Source organism: Schistocerca serialis, chromosome 7, assembly GCF_023864345.2.
Source record: "Schistocerca serialis cubense isolate TAMUIC-IGC-003099 chromosome 7, iqSchSeri2.2, whole genome shotgun sequence".
Taxonomy (NCBI): Eukaryota; Metazoa; Arthropoda; class Insecta; order Orthoptera; family Acrididae; genus Schistocerca; species Schistocerca serialis.
The window spans coordinates 467952448-467976894 of NC_064644.1; positions in this window are offsets into that span (position 1 = coordinate 467952448).

Consider the following 24447-nt stretch of genomic DNA (forward strand, 5'->3'; position numbering starts at 1 on the left):
CTATCAGCTCGGAGACCATGGCTGCGGTTACCCTTGACGCTACATCACAGACAGGAGCGCCTAAGATGGTGTACTGAAAGACGAACCTGGGTGCACGAAAGGCAAAACGTCATTTTTTCGGATGAATCCAGTTTCTGTTTACAGCATCATGACGGTCGCATTCGTGTTTGGCGACATCGAAGTGAACGCACATTGGAAGCATGTATTCGTCATCGCCATACTGGCGTATCACCCGGCGTGATGGTATGGGGTGCCATTGGTTACACGTCTCGGTCACCTCTTGTTCGCATTGACAGCATTTTGAACAGTGGACGTTACATTTCAGATGTGTTACGCCCCTTGGCTCTATCCTTCATTCGAACCCTGGGAAACCCCACATTTCAGCAGGATAATGCACGACCACATGTTGCAGGTCCTGTACGGGCCTTTCTGGATACAGATAATGTTCGACCGCTGTCCTGGCCAGCACATCTCCATATCTCTCACCAATTGATCACGTCTGGTCAATGGTGGCTGAGCAACTGGCTCGTCACAATACGGCAGTCACTTCTCTTGATGAGTTGTGGTATCGTGTTGAAGCTGCATAGGCAGCTGTACCTGTACACGCAATCCAAGCTCTGTTTGACCAACTGCCCAGGCGTATCAAGGCCTTTTTACGGCCAGAGGTGGTTGCTCTGGGTTCTGATTTCTCAGGATCTATGCACCCAAATTGCGTGAAAATGTAATCACGTGACAGTTCTGTAGTAACATATTTGTCCAATGAATACCCGCTTATGATCTGCATTTCTTCTTGGTGTAGCAATTTTAATGGCCTGTAGTGCAGAATCCTGCTATCCGGGGTAGCGCTGCTAAGTGCACCTCCTGTAATAATACGATGTGTAGTTCCGAAGCCCCTATCATTTCCCTCAGAAAATGTATCATAGCCGGCGCGAGGACGCAGTTGACATTCAGTATCGCTGTACCGTATGTGTGGAGCTGCGCGCTACCGCGGTGGGGACTGCAGTTCGCTGTAGTGAAGTTGCAGAGGCACCCGACAGCAGGAGCTGCTGGCGCCCACGCACGGCGCAGAAGTTGACGTCAGCAGGTGGTTTCCCCTAACTGTGGATTCTTCAAAATCTTCGCTCCACGCCAGTGATGACACCTTCGCCGTGGTATCCATATATTCAACGGTTGCTGACACTACCAGATCGGCTGGTATCGTTCCTTCGTCGGCAGGAGCTTCAGAATAGGAACATTCCGTTCCGTCGATGCGAGAGCCACTGAGGGCTGCCGTTCCACAGACGCCCTGACGACGCCGTCGGCCACGGTCTCAGACGGTGAAACGTTGACTGCCTCAACAGGTACCTTGTGCATCATTTGTATCATTTGGACAGGGCGAAGAGCCCTGTTCCGACGTCGTGCGGCGCCTCCTTTTGCGTCGTTTAGGGGAGCGCTCCTTCCGTGTCCGAAGACGTGACGGAATCTTGCAGTCAGGCAGAAAGACCGTCGTCGACACAACCAGAGAGTCGTCCGAGGAGACGTGAGATAGTGGGAGTCACATCGTCAGTGACCTCTTCCGCAACCGGTTCAGAGAGCCGGAGGCGACTTAAACGCAGCCTCATATGTGGTCGGAAGTCCCGTAGACGACGATGGAAGTAAAGTTTAATAAGCATTAATTCAAATACTTATCCTGTTAAAAGGAAATTTGCTCTAACAGTAGAAAATCTCTGTCAATTGTCTGCCGCCATCTTAACAATTATATCAGCGGCAAATTCAAATTACGCAACTCTGCAGACATAAATGCCGAAGGTAATAAAAATGTGTAAAAATAAATGTGCACCGGTGGTCCTGAACTTATCTCAATGAAAGTAATTCGAATCAGATTGGTTCTTCAAAAACAGTGCTCATAGCACGATCCATATAACAAACTCTTCTTGCTGATGTATGTATAGAGCCGAAATTATTTACGTGCGAGTTGCGAAGAATATTGTTCCAGGTAATATACGTCAGAGTTGGGCGCGGTTGATATTCGGTGGTTTTAATGATCATTTTGCTGAAGAGAACTGTTTCCATTATAATCGATAGTTGTATAGAATCTGTTTATGAACTGTGATTTAGTGACAGTTACACAACTTACAGACAACACTTTAACTCAACGTTATCTTGGATTTCTTTAGCAACTTAACCAAATCTTTAGCCAGGAGAAAAAATTATTTTGTAATTACTCACTGTAATGAAATAACATTATCATTTTCATTTACACATTAGTTAAATACAAAACCACTGAATAACACAGCGAACGCCACAATTGATCCAATATGATTTGAGAAGAGCGTGGTAAATCGCAGTGTGAAAGACTGAAAGGGACTTGAAATTGGTCGTTCCAAAAAAATGGCTCTGAGCAGTATGGGACTTAACATCGGAAGTCATCAGTTCCCTAGAACTTAGAACTACTTAAACCTAAGAAACCTAAGGACATCACAACATCCATGCCGCAGGCAGGATTCGAATCTGCGACGTAGCACTCGCGCGGTTCTGAAATGAAGCGCCTAGAACCGTCGGCCACCACGGCTGGCTTGGTCGTTCCACATGCGAGCTCAATTTAACCTTTACTCTGAGAAGACCTTGGCTAATTAGCAATCCTGTAGTTAGCCAGTGAAGACGCATCTTTAGCAGCCACTATTGCGACATGGTGGAACCATTTAACCCATCTTACTTTCTAACAAGTCCGCCGATGCCCGGTCATTGAACTGTAGCCTTACGATTTCACTTCACAGAAGCAGAGGCAGTAACGTGCCCTTCGAGAGGCTAGGAGAACTAGAGGCGAAATAAGCGAGATATTTCTGCCGAAATTGGCGGTGCGTGTGGCGTGTTTGTTCAGCAGTAAACGTGCGGCTGAGCGTCTCGAGTAGGCAGCCGCCATACTCAATTAACGCTTCGCTAGTACGCGGACGGCGCAGGCGGGGTCGCACGAGAGAGAGAACACTTGTACCTTCCGAACGCCGACGCAGCCGTGCCTAATAAAAGATCAAAGCGCCGCGCCGGCGGATTCTCAGGCGTTTCCGTCTGTTGCGATTCCGCCGGTGGGGGGGGGGGGGGAGGGGGGGGGGGAAGCAGAGGCGGCGAGACAGGCAAGTGTAAAGACGGTCGCTCGGCGCCAAGTTGGCGCGCGCGGCCAACAACTCGGCGCAAGTTAACAAGGCGCGCGCCGGGCCGCTGATCCGGCGGCGGACGAGCTGCGTGCGGCGCCTGGGGCCTGGAGGCGTGGGCCGCCGAGTCGCCCGCCCCCACCTCGAGTCGCGCCGCCGCAGCCGCGGCGTAAATCACGCCCCGTCAGCCTGAGCCTAATCTCGGCGCGCAGATTGAGATGAATTATTCCACTCGTCGCGCAGCGGACATTAAATCTCGCGCCGAGCGGGTCTAATTAAACAATTGGCTTTAATACAAAGTCTCCCGGCGCTGAAACTCGCCCGCGCGTCACTGCGAAATTGCGTTAACTGCTACCCTGACGCGAGGCAGGTTTAAGAATAAGACGGCCTCTGCCGGCAGGTAGATACGCGACAGAAACAGAATCGTGAACGACGAAATGGAGGCAAGGCAAAAGTAATGGGAGAGCGATATACACGGTGTTACAAAAAGGTACTGCCAAACTTTCAGGAAACATTCCTCACACACAAAGAAAGAAAATATGTTATGTGGACATGTGTCCGGAAACGCTTACTTTCCATGTTAGAGCTCATTTTATTACGTCTCTTCAAATCACATTAATCATGGAATGGAAACACACAGCAACAGAACGTACCAGCGTGACTTCAAACACTTTGTTACAGGAAATTTTCAAAATGTCCTCCGTTAACGAGGATACATGCATCCACCCTCCGTCGCATGGAATCCCTGATGCGCTGATGCAGCCTGGAGAATGGCGTGTTGTATCACAGCCGTCCACAATACGAGCACGAAGAGTCTCTACATTTGGTACCGGGGTTGCGTAGACAAGAGCTTTCAACTGTCCCCATAAATGAAAGTCAAGAGGGTTGAGGTCAGGAGAGCGTGGAGGCCATGGAATTGGTCCGCCTCTACCAATCCATCGGTCACCGAATCTGTTGTTGAGAAGCGTACGAACACTACGACTGAAATGTGCAGGAGCTCCATCGTGCATGAACCACATGTTGTGTCGTACTTGTAAAGGCACATGTTCTAGCAGCCCAGGTAGAGTATACCGTATGAAATCATGATAACGTGCTCCATTGAGCGTAGGTGGAACAACATGGGGCCCAATCAAGACATCATCAACAATGCCTGCCCAAACGTTCACAGAAAATCTGTGTTGATGACAGGCTTGCACAATTGCGTGCGGATTCTCGTCAGCCCACACATGTTGATTGTGAAAATTTGCAATTTGATCACGTTGGAATGAAGCCTCATCCGTAAAGAGAACATTTGCACTGAAAAAAAGGATTGACACGTTGTTGGATGAACCATTCCAGAAGCGTACCCATGGAGGCCAATCAGCTGCTGATAGTGCCTGCACACGCTGTACATAGTACGGAAACAACTGGTTCTCCCGTAGCACTCTCCATATAGTGATGTGGTCAACGTTCCCTTGTACAGCAGCAACTTCTCTGACGCTGACATTAGGGTTATCGTCAACTGCACGAAGAATTGCCTCGTCCATTGCAGGTGTCCTCGTCGTTCTAGGTCTTCCTCAGTCGCGAATAATAGGCTGGAATGTTCCGTGCTCCCTAAGACGCCGATCAATTGCTTCGAACGTCTTCCTGTCGGGACACCTTCGTTCTGGAAATCTGTCTCGATACAAACGTACCGCGCCACGGCTATTTCCCCGTGCTAATCCATACATCAAATGGACATCTGCCAGCTCCGCATTTGTAAACATTGCACTGACTGCAAAACCACGTTCGTGATGAACACTAACCTGTTGATGCTACGTACTGATGTGCTTGATGCTAGTACTGTAGAGCAATGAGTCGCATGCCAACACAAGCACCGAAGTCAACATATCTTCCTTCAATTGACCCAACTGGCGGTGAGTCGAGGAACTGACGAAACTAAAATGAGCTGTAACATGGAAATTAAGCGTTTCCGGACACATGTCCACATAACATCTTTTCTTTATTTTTGTGTGAGGAATGTTTCCTGAAAGTTTGACCGTGCCTTTTTGTAACACCCTGTATTCACATACAGATGGCGATAGTATAGCGTACACAGGGTATAAAAGGACAGCGAATTGGTGGAGTTGTCATTTAAGAACTCCACATCCAGGCGGAACTGCCGCTCCTTCAATCCCGCATCCTCTCCGCTGCCACTTCCTTTTACCAGCAAACCCGCCACTCTCCCAATCCTTTAATCTTTTCCCTGGGCACCCGTGTCCACCGTCTGGCCACCACTCGATGGCTTCACCTTCTCTTCCGCCCCCCATGACTCTCCATTCACTAACCACTTCATTTCATGCCAACGTTTCGTTCTTTCTCATATCATTGATCCATCTCATCACTACGTCATGACATTAAACCCCCCCCCCCCAGACGCCCGCCACCCCAACCGCCCCCCCCCCCGCCCCCAACACTGGCCTAATACAGACAGGCCCTTCCTCTTTCACATCTCCACCTGTCGCTCTCTGACTTCTTTCTCTTTCCATGAGGCCTGGATAATAGCATTTCGTTTTCAATTAACTCTTACTGACCCTCCTCCTCTCCTTTACTCTGTCATTTAGTTGTGATCTTCCGGCTAGCCAATGGGCCGTTCTCTTTCTATAAACTCCTACTGTCCCTTCTACTGTACCGTCAACTTTCATTTTTAAATATCACGCCGACCAGTCAATCGGGCCGTTCGTTTTCCTGCTTCTTCTGCTCTCCCTCTGCCTATTCTTTCATTTTCGTAAAAAAATAAATAAAAAAAGTACAAAAAAACAGCACGAAAGCCAAGTAACAAACATAACCACCATGTCATCTCCCCGCTACCACACCATGCAAGAAGGAGAAGCGCCCCAGAGGCGCTAAGACTTCGCCCCCAGCAGAGTCACGTCCGTCTGGGGAGCCGTCATTTGTTCTCACCGATTCACGTGGAAAGGTTTCCGACGTCATTATGGCAATACGGCGGGAATTAACAGACACTGAACGCGGCGTGGTAATTGGAACTAGACGCGAAAAACCGTGGCCTGGACAGATTTCTGTTGGTAAGAGCTGATGATGGAGTTCGAGTGTGGCCAACGAAGCCATGGACCCAATATAAGAACGTAGGCTTCCGCGGCCGGTGTCATAGTGATTAAAATTCTTCTGGGTATTATGCCGCGTCATTACTAAAAACTAACAAAAATAATAAACTAAAAGCGACGTTTCGGCGGAATTGAACGGCCTTCCTCAGGGCACGACTGGTTTTGCATGGGGATATTACAGACTATTGATGTCTGGCGTCACTGTTGGAAAACTCTTAATTGGCCCTCTAATATGATTGACTAGTCATGAAGTACGGGAAGATGGAAGGAAAGAGGCTATTCGTGGGCGCGAGATTAGCCGTGCGGTCTAAGGCGCTGCAGTCATGGACTGTCTGGCTGGTCCCGGCGGAGGTTCGAGTCCTCCCTCGGGGCCGGCCGTGGTGGCCGAGCGGTTCTAGGCGCTACAGTCCTGAACCGCGCGACCGCTGCGGTCGCAGGTTCGAATCCTGCCTCGGGCATGGACGTGTGTAATGTCCTTAGTTTAGATAGGTTTAAGTAGTTCTAAGTTCTAGGGGACTGATGACCTCAGAAGTCAAGTCCCATAGTGCTCAGAGCCATTTGAACAATTTTTGAACCTCCCTTGGGCATGGGTCTGTATGTTTGTCCTTAGGATAATTTAGGTTAAGTAGTGTCGAAGCTTAGGGACTGATGACCTTAGCAGATTTCACACACACGTGAACATTTTTTGCTATTCGTGGATGTCCATGTTGTCAACGATTGGTAACTGTCCGCCAATCAGCGTTCGGCTTCTGGTCGGTAAGTTTTCCTCATGCTGAGCGCGGAAGCGGACTGACAGGTGCTCTACAGCTGTTTGTGCAGATACGTCCGTGTCCCGTGTAGCTTCTGCCCCGCGACCGCTCGCGGCCCGTTGGACTGGGATGGTCGGCAGCCAGGACGCCGGGAGATTGTAGCCATCTTCTCTGTTGATGTTGTCAGGCTGCTTAATAATTTCGTTCGCCTCCTGTATTTTGCTTTCTCGCATCCACGATTCTTTCGCCAGTACTCGGGCTTCCTGGAACCTGATAGGTTGTCCACAGTGGTGCAAAACCAATCGTGCCCTGAGGAAGGCCGTTGCAATTCGGTCGAAACGTCGGTTTTTAGTTTATTATTGTTGTTAGTTTTTAGTAATGACGTGGCATGATACCCAGAAGAATTTTAATCACCATGGATCCAAGTTGTCAATAAGGCACTGTGCATGCTGGTGGTGGCTCCATAATGGTGTGGGCTGTGTTTACATGGAATGTACTGCCTTCTGTAATCCAAAAGAACTGATCACTGACTATAAATGATTATCTTCGGCTACCTGGAGATCATTTTTAGCCATTTCATCAAGGATTTTATGTCCCCATCCAACGATGGAATTTTTATGGCTTATAATTCCCCTTCCCCCGGACCACAATTGTTTGATAATGACGTAAAGATCATTTCTGAGAGATTCGAAAGAATTTTATGGCCACCCAGATCGCCGGACATCAATCTCATCGCACCCCAATCGAGAGGTCTGTTTGTAGATAAAATAATGCACCAGCAACACATCCGCTGTAGAGACTGCATGACTCAATGTCTGCGGGGACCTCCAACGATGTGTCGAGACGACGGCACTTCGAGTTTCTGCACTACGCTAGGCAAAAGGTCGTCCAACACGATATTAGTAGGTATCCCATGATTTCTGTCACCTCCCTTCCTGGCTTTTTAGCCATCACATTCAGGTACAAGAAACTCTTCTTAGAGCAGTCGAGAAGGTAGCTGTGGGAAGATGATGTAATGTGTGTGGTTTGTTTGGTGCGGGTATCGTGAGAAAGGCCACCTAAAATGTAGTCCTTCTCCAGCGATTGGCTGCTGCACTAGGTAGTTGCGCGCCAAAATGATAATCTTCTGTTATTAATATTAGCAAAACTGAACAGTGTGTTCACTTGCACTTCACATTAGAGCATCTCCCAATAGCGTGCTATGATTCTTTTATTTCACAAGTTCTAATAACCAACAGTACAATGAACAACTGCTAAACGAAAAGGCAGACAATGTACTTTGGTGATCTTCGGATCGCTTCAGACTTCAGACTTGGATGGCGGGCGAAGTGGTTCGACTGTAAGATCAGAGCTCGTACGTCGGAGGACACACATATTGCGGCCGGTGTCACTTAAAATTTTACTATCAATTTGTGGACATGTACTTGACAACAATATGATAGTAATCACACAAATACGCAGACTATTGTTTCGTTTTTATGGAAGTATGAAGATTGAAGATTATTTGTGGTTCATTAAAATGGAATACTATTTTGCAGTTTCTTGTATTCTGCTAATAAAAAGCGAATCGCATCCGTTATAAACAAACTGGAAATTTAATTATTTCTAAAATATCAGTTCTTCATTAAGAGTTCAACAATTATAGAAGACTGCAGGTTGATGACATTTATTAGAAGTTACGCTTTCCACTCAGGGTGGTGGAAGCATATTGGCACCTCACGTCTGCTGCAATTTTAATATAAATGAGGTCAGTGTCACGTCATCTGTGGCAACATTGAGGGGGTATGAAGGAGAGAAATTTTCGAGCGAAGGGGTTTATCATCCGCAAGTTTACATATCCCATCTCTCTTTTCCAACTAGCAGTAACTGCATATTGCCAATAGTCTACATGTTTGGGTGTAAAAAGTAAGCAACTGGGACAAAAATTCCATTTTTATCAACTTAATTTGTCAAAGTGTTGCCTTCATACCCATCGGTTCACGTGGGCAGTGATGAACATCGGAAGGAGCCAACTCAGAACTGTATGGTGTGTGATCAAATACTTCCCACCGAAAAAGCTGCACAGGCGTCCTCATTGTCCCTGCAGTGTACGGCAGAGAATCGTCATACAGAAGGAAATGCATAACAGGTTCGTCATGTTTGGTAGCATGAAATCAGGCGAAACCTCGCAGCAGGCTCCAACACTTGGCGGCAGACACTATTTCTCTGCGCATCTTTACGTGCTCACTGTGGGCTCAGAATTGGAAAGAGCGCCGTGACGCGATGGACAGGTGTGTTAGAGACCCTATACCATACATCTGTATGAAGATTCATCGGATTTTCAGTGCTGTTTCATTTCGCAACATACTGGACCTTACTTCCCAAGTATCCCTCATATTAGTCCTTCAGGAAACACGAGAAGGACCTTTCTGTAGCAGATTCAATATACTTAAATTATGCACTGCGATACGTTTTCGCTGAAGTTGCGATTTTCCAATTATTCAAGAAAAACGTTGAAAAGTTATCCTCAAACGCATTTTTCTTGAATGACTTGAAAACCGTATAGCCTCCAGCGATAACTCACCCCAGATCAGAATTAAACTACATTAAATTTCCTGCAAAAAGAAACTTTCCAGTTTTTCATGAAGGGCTAGTACACTGAAGATCCAAAGAAAGTGGTACACCTGCTTAATATCATGTAAGGCCCCCGCAAGAACGTAGAAGTTCCCCACACGACGTGGCATAGACTCGACTAATGTCTGAAGTAGTGCTGGAGGGAACTGACACATTAATCCTGCAGGCCTATCCGCAAATCCGTAAGAGTACGAAGGGATGGGCACCTCTTCTGAACAGCACGTTGCGAGGCATCCCAGATATGCTCAATGATGTTCATATTTGGGGAGTCTGGTGGCCAGTGGAAGTGTAACTCAGAAGAGTGTTCCTGGAGCCACTCTGTAGCGATTCTGGACGTGTAGAGTAAAACATTGTTCTGCTGGAATTGCCCAAGGGAGTGCACAATGGACATGAATCGATGCAGGTGATCAGACAGGGTGCCTACGTTCGCGTCACCTGTCTAGACGTATCAGCGGTCCCATATCACTCCAACTGCATGCGCCCCACACCATTACAGAGCCTCCACCAGCTTGAACAGTCCACTGCTGACATGCAGCGTCTGTGGATTCATGTGGTTGTCTCCATACCCGTACATGTCCATCTGCTCGATACAATTTGAAACGCGACTCGTCCGAGTAGGGAACATGTTTCCAGTCGTCAACAGTCCAATATCCGTGTTAACGGGTCCAGGCGAGGCGTAAAGCTTTGAGTCGTGCAGTCATCAAGGGTACACTAGAGGGCCTTCGGCTCTGAAAGCCCATATCGGTGATGTTTTGTGGAATAGTTCGCCCGCTGACCCTTGCTGGTGGCCCAGTATTGAAATTTGCAGCACTCTGCGGAAGTGTTGCACTTCCGTCACGCTGAACGATTCTCTTCAGTCGTCGTTGGCCCCGTTCTTGCAGGATCTTTTCCCGACCACAGCAATGTCAGAGATTTAATGTTTTACCGTATTCTTGATATTCACGGTACAGAAAAATCCTCACTTCACCCCTGTCTCGGAGATACCGTGTCGCATCGCTAATGCGCCGACGACAACACGACGTTGAAACTCCCTTAAATCTCGATAACCTATCATTGTAGTAGCAGTAAATAAGAGTTGGGCTAGGCAGTTGTTGTCTTATATAGGCGTTGCCGACCGCAGCGCTTTATTCTGTCTTATACATTTCTATATTTGCATACGCATGTCTATACCAGTTTCTTTGGCTGTTCGGTGTAGTACACAAGTATTAACTGTAGAGTGGGTCAGGAAGGAATCTTCAGTGACTTCGAAAGTGAGCTAATCACCGTGTGCCACATCACATATCCATCATGGATATTTGAACCCTTTTAAAGCGGCCCAACTCGGCGGTTAGTAATGTGACTGTGAAGTGGAAACACGAAGGAAGAACCCCAGGTGAAGGAAGAACAGGCAGTCATCACGTACTGAAGGACAGGAACCACCGAGTACTGCGGAGGGATGCTATAGTAAAGCGCCTTAAATCAACGGAAAGAGTCACTCGTGACTTCCAAGGTGCTACCGGCAGTCCAGTTAGCACAATGACTGTGGGTAGGGAATTAATGAGAACGAGGTTCAGTGGTCGAACAGCTCCTCGCAAGCCACACATCTCAGTAACCAATGCGAAGCGACGCATCAAAAGTGGCGCTATGCGGCAGTGAATGGCTGGAAACGAGTGATTTGGATGAATCAGGCTATAATGTGCAGCTGTAATACTTCGGTTTGACGAATACCTGGAGAACGTTGACAGTCACAGTGTCAACATAGAAGAACAAAGGAGGTAGTGGTACTTTGTGTGGTAGTTTTTGGTGTTAAGTGTATGGTTCTCTTACAATGTTTAAGAAAACGCTAAATGCAGAAGCATATGAACACAGTTTACAGCACTGAGCACTGTACACTGTGTGTCACCCGGCTAGCCACGCAGTTCAGCGCGCTGCTTCCCGAGCGGGAAGGCGTGCCTGTGCCTGGCACGAATCAGTCCAGTGGAACAGTGTCGAGGTCCGGTGAACCGGCCAGCCTGTGGATGGCTTTTAAGGCAGTTTTCCATCTACCTCGTCGAATGCGGGCTGATTCATCCTATTCTGCCTCAGTTGCACTATGTCGGCGATTGTTGTGCAAACACTGTCTCCACATACTTGTACACCATAATTACCACGCAGACATTTGGGGCTACACTCGTCTGTAAGAGACGTTGCCAGGGGAAGGGAGGGGGGGGGGGGGAGGGAGGGTTGAGGCGAGTCCACTGGGGGCCGAACCGCACAATAAACCTGGGTTCGGTGTGGGGCGGCGGTTGAGTCGGTGGACTGCTGTGGATTATTGTGGGGTTGTGAACCACTGAGGGCTACGGCGGGACGAAGCCTATCCGTCGTTCCAAAGTCCCCAATTCAGTATACACACTACACAATACATACTGTATACAGTAGAGGACCAGTTAGGAGACGATATTTGTTTGTATTGGTATGATAGTGCAAGTGAAAGTAGCAACTCTGAGACAATGGTTTGTGAACAGTAAGATTCCTTAAATGGTCTGGGATACCCAGAATCCTGATCTAAACCCAATGGAACGCCTTCTCAGATTTTGTGACAGGAATGCGCTGTCGTTTCTCCTTATACCTCATCGAAAGTGTTTCCAGCACAGTTCAAGCCCTCTTAAGGCTAAGGGTGCATACACCCCATATTAATGTTCATTAATAAGAATCCAGATGTATTTGATCAGATAGTGTATTTCGAGACGTGTTTAATGTCAATTACACGCTGCGAGAAGTGACGAAATGCGACAAATACCAATGCAGTGTGGAATATGTATTCCGTAAGGAATAGCCTTGCGCTGCGGGTAAGACATTTCTCTGTGGTATCCTTAGTCACAGCGATGTTAGAATGTTTGAGAAACTGCCGAAGATAAGCGATGAGGAGGAGTCGCAAGTCATGCGTGGTTAGTTCAATAGTTCGAGGCCCAGTCTAACAGCCTCTTTTAATCTGCAAGGAAGCGGTACTTTGTACGAAACAGCTCTAGAGAATCAGCTAGGAATGTTTCGAACAGCCTATTTCATTTTTTTATGACATCTCCTCTACGTTAAGTTGGCATATCGGAAGACACAATGAATCATATACTACGTAACGTCGTACTTAATGATCGGAGTGGTATGATTTGTCTGCGAATGCCTCGTTTATCACGGGAGGTGCAGCTATCAGAAGATCTGTGGTGGGGACATTCGCGAGTTAAATCAACGCTGGCATGATGAACTAAGTGTATGTTGAGTACAATAACACTGCAATTCGCATTTTTGTTGAAGGGATGTAGAATATCGTATTATTCATACAGAAATTCTGCTGCTATTCTTGCCATACTTTGAAAGATAGCCTATGGAGATTGATGCAGAGTACTTTTGGTACCACTGTCTTATCAATCAATCCCCCTTTCACGAATGGCGCTTGGGAAGCGTGATGACGGTAAACGTTATTTCGTGAGACCTAAGTGGGAGGTAGTAATATCTCCAATGACAACGGCCAATAAGTCCTTTGGACTTACATGAAGAAATTTGTATGTCCATCCTTTTAGAGATGGTTGCGGGAATCGGCTGTTCGATACAAGATGTCAAATTAAACACCTTTCAGCCGTTTAGTTTCCAACCTTATTTTATTTGGCAACCGGTTTCAGCGTTTTGCTACGCCATCTTCGGTGGATAGTGGTTGAAGTGATCGCTATAGCAAAAATCTACTAATACCAGTAACAGTGGCCTTGTTTCGATCACAATCGAGGTAGAATCTTCCTACACATCGATCAGGGCCTGAAGATGGTGTAGTAAAACGCTGAAACTGGCTGCCAAATAAAATAATGTTTGAAACTAGACGGCTGAAAGGTGTTTAATTTGACGTCCCTTAGATGAAGAAATCTCTTGGTCGATTCTTTTCGGGAAGTCTGTACTGAGAATTTTAACAGCAAACCTGTCCGTCATGCAAAAGTCGTCTATTGTTGTGTACGCCTCTGTCACTGCCTAAATTATCCCTTTATGCAACGTACTGCTCTTCAGTGAATCTTCTTTATATACTGATCAACTAGAACATTATGACCACATACCTAATTGCCGGTACGTCCACCTATGGCACGGATAGCGGTGACGACACGTCATGGTAAGGAAGCCGAGGCCTTGTTATGTCGCTAGAGGGAGGTGGCACCACTTCTGCACACACAAGGCACCTAATTCTCACAAAACCTGGGAAGGGGGTGGGGGGGGGGGGGCGATGAGCTCTGACCCCACATTCAGTCACGTCCCAGTTGTGTTCGATCGGGTTCATATTTGGCAAATCAGAGGGCCAGCACATCAATGCGCACTCGCCACTGTGTTTCTTGAACCACTCCGTAACACTCCTCGCCTTCTGACCTGGCGCATTATCTTGCTGAAAAATGCCACTGCGGTCGGAAAACATGATCGTCATGATGGAGTGGTCTGCAACCAGTGTACGATACTCCTTGGCAGTCACGGTGCCTTGCACGAGCTCCACCGGACTCATGAATGCCCATGTGAATGCTTCCCAGAGCATAATGGAGCCGCCGCCAGCGTGTCTAACCTCCCCCCCCCCTCCTACCCAGTACAGGTGTCAAGGAGCTCTTCCCCTGGAAGACGTCGTACTCGCACCTACCCATCGTCGCCGATGTCATGCTGTTAACATTGGCACTTGCATGGGTCGTCGGCTGCGTAAGCCCATCGTTAGGAGCGTTTGGTGTACTGTAACTTGAGACACACTAGTACACTTTGTACCATTAAAGTCTGATGTATGTATTGTATGTTAACCGGGGACCTAGAAACGACGAAGAGTCCGTCCCCGCCGCAGCCGGCCCCACACCGAACCCAGGGTTATTGTGCTGCTCGGCCCCCGGTGGACCCCCCACTCCCCCCCCCCCCCCCCAGGGAACGTCCCACACCAGACGAGTGTAACCCTAATATTTGCGTGGTAGAGTAATGGAGGTGTACGCGTGCGTGGAGAACATGTTTGCGCAGCAACCGCCGACATAGTGTAACTGAGGCGGAATAAGGGGAACAAGGCCGCATTCGCCGAGGCAGATGGAAAACCGCCTAAAAACCATCCACAGACTGGCCGGTTCACCGGACCTCGACACAAATCCGCCGGGCGGATTCGTGCCGGGGACCAGGCGCTCCTTCCCGCACGGCCAACCGGACGGGCAAGTCTAATGTTAGTTCGCCGCCTACGACGTCCGATATCTCTAATGACGAGTAGCCAACCAACCACACGATGTCTAGACGTGATTTCAGCTTGGCTTCAGGACGTGTTGAAGACACTAAACCAAGCACACTCCACAAACACTCGACAAGTCCTGCAGTTTCCGAAATGCTCCTGCCGAGCCTCCAAGCCATCAAAATCTGCCCTCGGGCAAAGTCAGATAGATCGCGCACCTTCCCCATTCTACACACGGACAGCACGCTCACTGATACTACATGCAAAGTGCTTGTGTCTGACAAGGAATCCTTCCTTGCCAGGTGACGCTGCTATCGCCTGGACAGGTTTATGTCAATAGCAGGCTGGTGGTCATAACGTTGTGGCTGATCAGAGTATCTTCTATTAATCCAATCTGGTAAGGGTCCTAGACTGATTAGAAGTACTCAAGAATCTGCCTTAGAAATGTTTTCAAGCAGGTCTTTCTTGCATTAATTACTTTATCTTAGGTTTCTTCCAATGCGTCTTAGCGTGGCGCCTGCTTTTTCTACAGTTTGATTCATGTGGTCATTCTGTCTTAGATCGTTTCGGTTGGTAACTGCTACTTATTTTACTGTAGATAGTGCTTCCACTGATTTGCCGACAATAGTGTAATCGAACAGCAGTGGATTTCCCCCCCTCCCCCCTATATAATACGTTACGTTTATTTGCTTTCAGATCTAACTGTCAGTCCCTGCATCAATCATAGGTGCTCTCCACGACTCCTGCCATTTGGACACAGTCCTATGGCGTTGGAACATCTGTACAAAGAACATTATCATCCAAAATAGCCTCACTGAACCTCCAATGTTCTCCACGACATCATTAATGTAAATTATAAATAGTAGCCACCATGTCACACGTTTTTGTAGCATTCGTGAAACTAACTTTACACACGAAAGATGGAAATTTAAGCGGTCATAAGTGCAGAACTCCACATTTGTCACTAGAAACATGAGAAACGTTTCTCTCTTTGCGCGTAGCTTATATCTATCCAAAAAATTTCTGATACCACAGAATTACGATGCCTACCTCATCACTGTTAAAAAGAATGAGACAAATTAGAAATAAATAATTAATTAACAACGTCCTGAATACCACAACAGGTAACTGGTTCGAAGTAGCAGCATGGAAGTTTTTGTTTCAAGTGCCATAAATACAAAGACACCACGTTTTATTTATGATAAAATACGTACAGTGGTGTAACAGTAGTATGTTAACTAGTAGAACAGTAGTCAACCAAAAAGATTCTCTTGACTTTAAATTTGTTACTACAGAATAATGAAATTAAATTCAAGAAGAAATCTCTGACTATTGAGGTCAGTTTCGTACTGAAAGGCGGCAAGATTTTTTCATCAAATATGAATAAATTTGATGTTTCATATTTCGTGATTTCTTTGTATGGGATAGCATTTTTATGTGGGGTTATCGAATTATTAATCATTTACTGGTTGGTACTGCGTAGCCTCGTACTAACATTTCGGTAGAGTTGCAATGTTTTGAGGATAATTTCGCAGTTGCCCTGACAGCAGGGAGAATGACGGCCTCTGCGATCATTGAAAGTGACACGGCAGGACTGATTTTATGACACTGGAAACAATGGGAAGATGGGGGCACTTACTGCCTACGACTGACACCCGGTAGAGAAGCGGATCACACCCACCTGGCGGTGGCCATACCATTGCTAAGGAAGAGTCGGGGGCGGGGCGATGCTGAACGCCTTAGATCGCAGAGATAGCAGCTTACAAGCACTGTTACCAGCCTGTTTAATACGGAGGCATGTGCGAAGAATAACTGTCACGGATGCGGGCTAGCGGCCAGACGCCAGGGCACATTCCCGTCATAAGGCAGTGAAACGAATTTGGTTATCTGAATTTGTAGTCTGAGGCGGAATTACCATTTGTTCTAGAAATTTCTACCGAATCGAATATGAGCTAAAGGCAGTTGGCTGACAACTTCGTTAGTCACATAGTGGAAGATATTCGATTTGTAACGGGCGCGTTGATTGACTGCCCAGACAGTGGACACTAACGAGATGATTGATGGATTGATGGATGGAGAAGGTTGTATGGGCGCACGACGGCAAGGTCTTCAGCGCCCGCTCAGTAACAGATTGAGACGGGTGTCAAGAAAAGACTCAGAACCGTAAGATAAAACAGAACGTAAAACACAGGTAACAAGCTTGTAAAAGTACGGGCCTACCCACACCAAAGCGGAGGACGAAGCATGCCGCCAGCAGTAAGACATGGGCAACGCAGGAAGAAATTTGTAGAGGGAGCTAAAACAATATATCAGATGGAATTGGTGGCTGACCACAAGGAAAAATGGGAGGAGCCAGCCACTTTGCAATACACTAAAACCTCCAGCCTAAAAGTTTAAGCTAGAGTCCAGACACATCACAAAACTTTAAAACCCTAGACACACACGTCTCATCATTAGCTAAAACACAGGGCAGATTACCATCAAACTTGTGCTTCTGCCCTTACATCACGGTATAAAATGCAGTCTGTTAAAATGTGGCGGACAGAGACGTGCACACCACAAGCATCACAAAACGGGAGATCCTCCCGTCGTAATAAAAAGCTACGTGAGAGGACAGTGCCCAATCCGACGACGCGTGAGGGTCACTTCTTCCCGCCTGAGCAACCGGCATGAGGAACGCCACAGCCGAGTTGTTGACTACACCAACCACAGTTTATTGGCCATCACCGCCAGCCATTCTTCCTCCCACAACTCCATGCACTTCTTGTGGAGGGCAGAGATGACAGACTGCAAGGGAATAGGATACTGGACCACATTCTGCTCTCTGCAGGCCTCCTTGGCAGCCCGATCGTCCTGTTCGTTGCCCCATATTCCTACATGACCAGGCACCCAGCAGAAGGACACCTCCTGACCCTACCGTTGGAGCACGTACAGTTGGTCATATATCAGTTGGACCATCTCCTCCGTTGGGTACAGATTCTGCAATGATTGTAAGGCACTAAGAGAATCTGAGCAGAGGAGAAATCGATTGCCCCGAACACGATTCATCTGCTCCATTGCCTTCAGGATCGCGTGGAGCTCCGCTGCGAAAACGGTATATTCATTAGGCAGGCGAATCAGGGTAACATGATCAAGGAACACTACAGAACAGCCAAGAAAATTCTTTTGTTTGGCTCCGTCAGTGTAAACGACGGTAAAACCGTGATGCACATCTAAAATGTTAGAGAACAGAGATTGGAATGTAATATCTGGTGTACTATCTTTCTTAAAATTAGTCAAATCCGGAGGAGCCAAAGTGGAAATCTGCTCCAACCGCGACGGAAAACATGAAGACCAGCCATATCCTTCGCAGAGAGGCAATCCTGTGCGCGAATCCCATAGGGCCGCGACGCTCGTTGCCGGTTATGAAACAGCCGAGCCAGAAGAGGCTGAGCAACGGTATGGTATGCAGGTGTGTATGGTGTGGACAAAGTTTCATACTCCTGGCGCACCGTAAGTAGCCGCCGCCGCATATGAAGTGACGGTTCACCGGCCTCTGCACAGAGGTTTGGTATGGGGCTAGTTATGAATGCCCCAGTGACCAACTGAAGCCCTTCAGGGTACCCAACGTCCAACATCTTTAAGTAAGTAGGCCTCGCAGACCCATATATGGTGCACCCGTTATCGAGCCGAGACCGCACAGACGCCCTGTAAAACTGGATCAGACAGGTCTTGTCGGCTCCCAATCTACTGTGGCTAAGACATTTTAAAATACTTAAAGCGAGGTGAGGTTGAATCCAAAGTAGGGAAGGTACGACGATATAGTCTGTCTGGAGGGTGTGTATGGGATACGCTTGGCTAGGCAGCGTTGTGGGACTTTGCTGGGAAGGTCCCAGTGAACAGGCTCACTATTGTATTTGATAAAACGCTGATACCGCCATAGAAACGCCTCTTTGCGGAGACTGAGGAATTACGAAGTTCTTCTTTATGACTGCACATTGAATCAAGTCTCTGCTTCTGGCTTACGAGCAAGCAGAACTCGATTCGTGTCCTGCACTGTACCAAAGTATTTTCGACCCTAGGAGGTTGCGGACACCATTTTGTGTCATCTGTGTAGTTAGAATCTGCAGCTGCACAACTCACTCCGTCTGGACGATGACCGGCAGAGCTGTGCAGATCGGCGCTGCAGAAATGCACTTTCCAGGCCTGAATACGGTGGTATTCGCACCACGGCTTGGTAGGTAGGTTCCAATAAAATGTTCAGAGAGCTCTTTACTGTCAATGTCACTAAGTGTGGACGTTTTCGTAGCTTCGATGCTAATCAGTATCAACTGTTTAGTGTTACGGTCGGGGTCCCGATATCGATTCAAGTCATAGATGTTTTGCCGATCTTAAATGTAGATCAATGAATAGGAATTAACATTCTAGATCAATACTTGTTCAATTTGCGTATTTTTCTTTGAGTCTTGACAGTACCCAGTTGATCCACATTTCCTAGAATTATATTCCAAATACCGATGGTGATTAAATTAGAACAGAGTAGCAACACAAGTTGGGTAACTAACTCGCTTGTTATCCCCACTTGCAGGTTCTCAATAGCAGGGCTAATACGACTGACTTTTAGGAATGACCACGCCATTGCGAACATAGGCCTGAGAGCCGTCACATACACAAGCAATATGACACCAATGCGTAATATTGCACTCTGAAGTAGCACTGGAGTACACAATACCATTCTTGCGATCAAATGTTGCAAATTTTACGTTTTAGTCAGTTTAATCTTAATACATCTGGAAATCTTACACGCCTTCATTGGCAACAATATTGCAGCAGCATCTTTAAAAATAAAGAAATCAGTTGCATGCATTTGAATTACACGCAATGGATTCGCACCTTTATATGATTCAAAAATCTTTTACAAATTTTGCAAAACAAGGGCCTTGGTTGCCTTAATTTATGTCTCTTATAATTGCAAAATGTCTGTTCCCGCACAAAAACTTGTGCCACTCACTGCAAATGTGTGCTCCATGTCATCAAAACATCCCGGGCTAAATGGAGGAGTCCTTGACGCTTGTCACTTGGAACTCGAGACGGAAGCACTGCTTGTCACATACACAACGCAACGACAAAATGACATCTAGAACCTTTTCAGTTACCGTTCTTCGTATGTCGATTTTCGGTCATTAAGTGCGACATGTTGAGGCTGTAAACTGTCTGCAATAACTCTTGAATCAAGTCCTAAATCAGTTCTGATACTCGGTAGTACCGTATATTGTTAACAAAACGACAGACGATAATGAGGAACTGTATGAAATGCCTTCCTGAAGTCAAGCCACTTGGCATCAACCTGGACACCACTGTCTACCGAGTTTGGATCCAATTCACGACGAGAGCGATCTGAATTTTGCAACATATCTGTTTGCTGACTACATATTGATTTTTATAGAGGAGCATGAAACACGTTCCATAATTTCACAACAGAATGACGTTAAGAAATTGGCCTCTTCCTGTAGATACAATAATGCCAGTGCATAAACCTCCGGCGCTGCACTCCCAGCTTTCAGAAACATACAAAATGTCCTATGGACAAGACGATCCATTTATCTGGCTCCTAATAAGTTTTGCACTTAATAAAACTGCATCTAATTTACTCTGAATTACCAGAAACTTATCTAGACCATCCAAGTTGTGTGAGAAACTATATCCGAAGATGACATCTGGAAGCAGTATGAGTAATATTTCATGAGACTCCTTGTAGCTCAAATAGGCTGTATAAGACGCTGAAATAGGCTGTTCAGTCCTGTATTTCTGTAGGTATACGAGTGAGACTATGAATAGATGCGTTCTAAATGTGCAGTTTCTAACTAAAATATTATATATATGGGACACTAGTTTTTAATTACCCTGCGTTGTATTTGTATTTCAACTAATTAAATTCACTGTAAAAATGAACTTCATTTTCTAATATCGTTGGAAGTACACAACGCAGCAAACGAAATAATTAGATAAACAAGTAAATAAAAGGGATATAATACATTTAAAATTGCATTTTAACAGTGTTTACTATGTAATACAAATGTTACGCCTTGGTATGGCGTCCGGCATTTCAGAGGACATGTGATTTTTTAAGTATCATTTTTATTAAAGGAACGGTGTAAAGTAAAAGGGTCCTTCCTAATATTGCTTGTGTAATATATGACGGTGTTGACATGAATAGTTAAATATAAAAAAATATGTTTTAATGTAAAGCAAAATCTGGCAAAACGGTTTTAAAAAGGGGAGGTAACATGATGTATCACTACTGAGTTGACCATCAGATGTTTTGTACGTAGTTTTGCAATAAATAAAAATAAGACTGCTTCCATAATCTATTACTTGTATTCTTCAAAAATTTAAATGATTTCCCAAATTGGTTTCGACTTTGGAAAACAGTAGTATGGCGAGCTGTGAGATGCAAACAAAATCTAGTCCACACATACTGAAAGATTGTCTCACCACCTCGCACATGAAAATTGTGTATCCTAAATGGAACACCTGTAGTGATGTTCCTTTTATTTTTGACAAACTTTTGTTTTCTGATTTTAACATTTTATTGGGACAGAACAGTTAATGGGATTACTTTGCTCTGTTCAGCAGCACTGTGGAATGCTACAGCGACGGGTAAAGGCGCGTTTACTCCTGTGCGCCTTGCGGCTAGTCGCTTTGCGGCTGTAGCTTGCACATCTGAGAAGTACACTACTGCCCATTAAAATGGCTACACTAAGAAGAAATGCTAATGATAAACGAGTATTCATCGGACAAATATATTACACTAGAACTGGCATGTGATTACATTTTCACGCAATTTGGGTTCATAGGTCCTGACAAATCAGTACCCAGAACAACCACCCCTGGCCGTAATAACGGCCTTGATACGCCTGGTCATTGAGTCAAACAGAGCTTGGATGGCGTGTCCAGGTACAGCTGCCTATGCAGCTTCAACACGATACCACAACTCATCAAGAGTAGTAACTGGCGTATTGTGACGAGCCAGTTGCTCGGCCACCATTGAACAGTCGCTTCCAATTGGTGAGGGATCTTGAGAATGTGCTGGCCAGGGCAGCAGTCGAACATTTTCTGTATACAGAAGGCCCGTACAGGACCTGCAAGATGCGGTCGTGCATTATCCTGCTGAAATGTAGGGTTTCGCAGGGATCGAATGAAGGGTAGAGCCACGGGTCGTAACACATCTGAAATGTAACATCCACTGTTCAAAGTGCCGTCAATGCGAACAAGAGGTGACCGAGACGTGTAACCAATGGCACCCCATACCATTACGCCGCGTGATACGCCGGTATGGTGATGACGAATACACGCTTCCAATGTGCGTTCATCGCGATGTCGCCAAACACGAATGCGACCATCATAATGCTGGAAACAGAACCTCGATTCATCCGAAAAAAATGACGTTTTCCCATTCGTGCACCCAGGTTCGTTGTTCAGTACACCATCGCAGGCGCTCCTGTCTGTGATGCAGCGTCAAGGGTAACTACAGCCATGGTTTCCGAGCTGATAGTCCATGCTGCTGCAACCGTCGTCGAGCTGTTCGTGCAGATGGTTGTTGTCTTGCAAACGCTCCCATCTGTTGACTCAGGGATCGAGACGTGGCTGCACGATCCGTTACGGCCATGCGGATAAGATGCCTGTCATCTCTACTGCTAGTGATACGAGACCGTTGGGATCCAGCACGGCGTTCCGTATTACCCTCCTGAACCCACCGATTCCATATTCTGCTAACAGTCATTGGATCTCGACCAACCAGCACCCAGTGTGAACACAAATGTTAATGGAATCGCTCGTACGCACATGTTGACGAAGAGGCCAGCAACCTACACAAGTGCCTCTACCAGCTTGTGGGGCAAGCATAGTCGCACTGCGAGTAGGGTCAAGGTGCACGGGTGTAAACGCATCGTTAGACTGGGTTACCCCGTTCGGAACGCACTTACACTGGTTGCGTCACATGGCACTGGGATACGCCAGTCGTGTCCGGAACTCTGAGCAAGGAGTCAGCATGAAAGCTACTATGCTATTCTGACTGAAGAGAATTCTCTAACATTTTGGCACGAAATAAAAAAAGTCCTGCATCACATATTAATTGTTATAGTCACTTTTGCTTATCAAATGTTATGGAGCCTAATGTAACATTCCTGCCTTTAAAAGGCATAATATCCTATCCCAAGATCCACTTTCTCCTTATCAGTATATCATGTGAGAAATGAGCAAGCTGAATTTCACACGAGCAGTGCTTTCTAAAGCAGTGCTAGTTGGTGGACATGAGTTTTACGGTCTCCTGGAAATTAATTACATTCGAAAGAATATGCTCTAGAATTCTGCAGCAAATTGATGTTAAGGATATTGTTCTGTAATTTTGCGGATCTGTTCTTTTACCCTTCTTATATGCAGGAGTCACCTGTACTTCTTCCCGGTCGCTTGGCGCTTTGCGTTGGTGTTCGCTGATGATGCTGTGGCGTACAGGAATGGGTCGAAGATAAATGACTGTAGGTTGATACAAGACGACCTAGGCATAATTTCTACTTGATGGTATGAATGAGAACTGGGTCGTAACGTAGAAAAATGTAAGTTAATGCAGATGAGTAGAAAAAATAAACCCGTAATGTTCGGATACTGCATCAATAGTGTCCTGCTTGACGCTGTCACGTCGATTAAATATCTGGGCGCAACGTTGCGAAGTGATGTGAAATGTAACGGCAATGTGAGGATTGTGGAAGGAAGGTGAATAGTCGACTTCAGTTTACTGGGAGAATTTTAGGAAAGTGTAGCTCATATGTAAAGAAGAGCGCACATAGGACGCTAGAGCACCTATTCTTGAGTACTGCTCGAGTGTTTGAGATCTGCACCAGGTCGTATTGAAAGAAGACAACGGACCAATTCAGAGGGGAGCTGTTAGATTTGTTACCGGTAAGTTCGAACAGCATGCAAGTGTTACGGATACGTTTCGGGAGCTTAAGTGGAAATCCCTAGAGGGAACAAGACATACATTTCGAAAAACACTACTCAGAAAGTTTAGAGAACCTGCATTTGAAACCGACGGCAGAACGAACCTACTGCTGCCAACGCACATTTCACGTAGAGACCACGAAGATAAGATACGAAAATTTGGGGCTGATAAAAAGACACATAGACAGTCGTTTCCGCTGTGTCTGTCTGCGAGTGGAACAGCAACTTGAATTCCTTTCGAAGCCAAAATGCAATCGAGTATATAAAGAATATTTTTCGTTCTTTTTTGATTCTTGTGTTTGTGTCCTTCCTGTCGCTCTATGAATATTTATACACTATTAATCAACGTTTTTGTGCCTTATATCTCTGAGCATATGCAATCTGCCATGCTCTATGCTACGTAATTAGTAAGAAAATACGTTACCTTAGTATACTGGTGTATATGAATTTTGATATAAAAATCATCTATATAGCGAATACAGCTGACCATAAATGCTTCACTAGCCTTACTGCAATGTTTCATCGGTTTTACTTTTCATCTACATGCACAGCCAAAACCTCAGAACAGTGTACATTATTATTTCATAATCGGCCAGTACATTAATTTAGTACGAAGTAGTTTCTTGGCCAAATGCCAGAGTGCAAAGAAAAAATGATGCTCTATACTGAGCGCATTGGGTATAAGTTCAGATACTTTTACATGTCGTACCTTAGTATCTACATAGCCG